We start from the raw sequence: 3,680 nt of genomic DNA, 5'->3' as shown, positions 1-3,680 counted from the left end.
TTCTTCTTTTGTGTGCACCCTCACATGCCTCGGGCGGAGCCCGTCTCGGGCCCCGAGGGGCTTTGTCCGTGGACCTCGGGGCGAAGGCGCCCCCGCTGGTGGGAGCCGCCAGGAGCAGGGTGGGGCGGCCGAGGAAACCCGGGCTTGTTCTTTATTGTCTGTCTCGGTATCGGGGAACACGTGCACCCCGTCGGCTCCCGGCTTCTTCCCTCTGGTCCCCAGGCCTCTGCGTCCCGGAAGTTAGGCACCCACCCCTAATAGGAGATGGGTTTGTATCGAGGAACCAGGGTTGTGCGTTGGGCTGGCTAGGCTCCCGGGTGAGGATGGAAAGGCCTTGGCGCCCTTCATCTTTTGTCTAGCAGTCTGGGTCGTTCCTAGGGAAAAGGCGCAGTTTCGCTGCCAGTCTCTTTGCCAGCCTTGAGCCCTGGCCCCCCTCCTCACCTCCCTGAATTGGGTGGCCGCCTAGCACCTCATCCCCCTCTCTCTCTCGAGTCTTGGCGCTGGTGGGGAGCTGGCCCAGTGGAAAACATCCACACTGACCCACTGCAGTGACGGGAGAGCGCCTCCAGTGGTGTGGCGCGTGGAGAATTGGGAAGGCCAGAGTTCTGGCAAAGTCCTGGCACCGCCCAGTTTACCCGGGTTGTGATGTGGCGACTGCCCAGCTACACCGAGCCTGGGAGGTGGGGTCTGGGCATTTCTGGTGCGAGGGGCGCAGTTCTGCCAGGGTCTTAGCTGCAGAATGAGACGAATTGCTTTTCCTGTGGTTTATGCTCTTGATGCATTATGATGACTCGTAGAGGAAAAAAGGCAAAATGGTTGACGTTCTTAAAGAAGGGGAAACCTGTGGATTTTTTGCCGCGAATAGGCCAATTGAATTTGTGGCAGATTTGTTAGGAGACTTTAATGCAATGTTTTCAGACAGATGTTTTCATGTAGTGGTTAGAAATACAATTAGAAGTCCTATGTTTTAGGTCGGTAGAGACAAATTTGCGTAGATAATAGTTTCCAGATCTTTTCATTCACTTTAGTACCTGATTGCATTTTTTTTAAAGGAACATTGTTTTATTACCTTTTTCATTTTGGGATATTGTTTATTTTGGAAGAGTTAAAAATCAAGTTTGTTAGAGATGTTAAATCTTATTAGACAAGTTATTAATTTATTAACACGTAGCTTGTTACTTTGGGGACAAAGTGTCCCACCAGCAGTACGGTCTTAATGCATAAAAGGGCAAGAGTCAGGTAGTTTAATTGTCTGCAGAGAAATCTTCATAGCTTTATTGGATTTTAAAAATGGTTCATTTTCTACAAGAAGAAAATCGATCTGAGATCACAGAAAACATAAATATTTTTCACCTCATTTCTCCACAACAGTAAAATAAGCCATTTGTGATGTTTCTGAATAACACTTTGATAATGACACACTCCAGAGCATTAATCAGAACAATAATCATTACACTAAAGATATTAGAAGATGAGGAGTAACACAATTTTTTTCTTTTTCTGAGTCAAAAACACATTTAAGAGAAATTAAAGTGAGGTAGAAAAATACAGAGTAATAAGAAATTTGCAAATGGGCAATTTAAGGATTAATAAAAGCATACTAATTTGTCATCTTGTATTCCAGTATGGGAACAAGAGAAGCATTCTGGTCTCTGAACGTTAGGGATTCAGCTTTCTCTTGGAATTTTGACTTTTGGAATACTGAGTTTAGAAGACAAAGGAGAGAGAATATTGCCTATTAAGGGACTCTTATATGTTCCCTAATTCTGTATTGATGATACCTATTTGGAAACTTTAGTTGCCTTAGTAAACCACTGAACATCGTGATTGTAACTGTCATGGTTAATTAAACCATTTCAGTGAATCTCAGGTTCTTAACAGTTTGTTCATTCATTCAACTGATGATTTGATTACCTACAAAGAGGTTCTGTTCTGGGCTATGAGGGTATAGCAGTAAGCAAGACACATATGCTCCCCATGAAGGGAGTACAGATAATAAGCATATAAAAAAGAAACTCAGAATAGTGGTAAGTGTTAAAGGGAAAATAAATTGGATAATGGCATGGAAAATGATTGAGATCTGTGTGAGGGGGGAGGTGCTTTTTTAAGTAGGGTGGCACTGAGAAAGGCCTTTCTGAGGAGGTGAGATTTGAGCTGCAGGTAAAAATTTCCAAGCAGCCCATAGAAGGCAAAAGCCTTGAGGTAGGAATTAGCTTTGTGTGTTTGAAAGTCTAGGAAGAAGATAAATGAAAAAGCTAGGGAGAGAGTGGTGTAGGGTGAGGGTGGGGAGGTGGGCTACATTTGGGGGTCTCTAATAGGCCGTTGTAGAAAGTTTGTTTTTAAAAAAAAATTATTTTAGAAATATGCTCTTTAACAATCATATTGTGATTTGAAGCAAAAATACATTTTGAAGATTTAGAGGAAGCGAGAGGAATGGTATGAGTGAAGACAAGGTGAGAGATGTGAACGTAGCTACAAACATAGACCAGACCTATGGGAAGAGGGTTATATTTACTGAGTTAGGCAGACTCTTGACACTTGTATATTTAACATTGTTTACATTATTTTTGAATAGTTTTGAATTTGAATTTTGCTGTTTACTGTTCTTGGAGCATCCCCATTGTACAGTAATGAAATGAGATGGAAGCCTCTCACTTGACCGTTTTTCATGGAGAAACATTTGGCTTCAAGTTGAAAAGGTGGTTGGTTAATGGGCTTTGAAGGTACTCCAAGGAAATGCTGTATGAAAATTGTGTTGAGAGAAATGTAAACATCATTAACAATGACATTGCACTGATCTCTGGGCATATTCTAAGCCAGTGTTAATTAAGATTGAAAACTTGTGGTAGATCTGGATTCTGAGGGGTATTGAATACTAAATTAAGGTATTAGGGTTTTATTGTCCTTTTTTAATCCATGCTCTGTCATCCCCAATTGCTCTTGGTTTTGGTAATTTATATTCTGAAACAAAAAATTTTTTGTTATTTCCAAAGTATAAAAGTTATTTCATTATTTTTCTCTTCTGTCGTGAATTACTGCTTTACTCATTGGGAGGCCATTGGAGATTATTGAACTGAGGCATGACATCGTTAAAGCATTGTTAGAAAACTGAATTGGTGACAGTATTCAGTTTGGTGACAGAGATAGGTTGGAAGGAAAAACAGGAGGACTATTTAGAATTCTTTTGCAGTAGTTTTGAAAGAGGTGAGTAGAGCTGTAACTAGTTTACTATTACTTCAGTCAGTGAAAATGGAATAGAAGGGAGGAAAATAAGAAACTATGAGAAGCAGGATTTTTGGCTACAGATCTCAATTTTTATAGTTAGGTTAAAAAAAGGTTTTATGAAAGAAGAATTGATAGGGGTTGGAAGCGAGGGATGTAAACACAAAGGAAAGAATGTTGGTGCTTAATAAATCAATTTCAGAGACTGTCCAAATTTGTTCATTGCAGTGGACATTTGTATACAATTGAATATTGCTTGTAAGTATAGCTTATGGCTTGGGATTAAAATTTATTATATGGTCATGTATATTGGCATAGGCGCACATAGTAGATTTTGAGTGATGGGGGCGCCTGGGTGTCTCAGTTGGTTAAGTGTCCAACTTTGACTCGGGTCATGATCTCATGGTTCATGGGTTCGGAAAAAAAAAAGATTTTGAGGGAAATATAGTTTAAACTTT

The 3,680-nt window shown here is 40.7% G+C and overlaps 1 protein-coding gene across 1 annotated transcript in view; it reads left to right on the top strand.

Moving 5' to 3' along the window:
- Nucleotides 1–3,680, top strand: part of RTN4 (reticulon 4) — a 71,465-nt gene that overhangs the window by 854 nt on the left and 66,931 nt on the right. The window lies entirely within an intron of this gene.

The sequence above is a fragment of the Crocuta crocuta genome, unplaced genomic scaffold (assembly GCF_008692635.1).
Source record: "Crocuta crocuta isolate KB4526 unplaced genomic scaffold, BGI_CrCroc_1.0 scaffold830, whole genome shotgun sequence".
Taxonomy (NCBI): Eukaryota; Metazoa; Chordata; class Mammalia; order Carnivora; family Hyaenidae; genus Crocuta; species Crocuta crocuta.
This window is presented reverse-complemented; position numbering and strand designations above follow the sequence as displayed.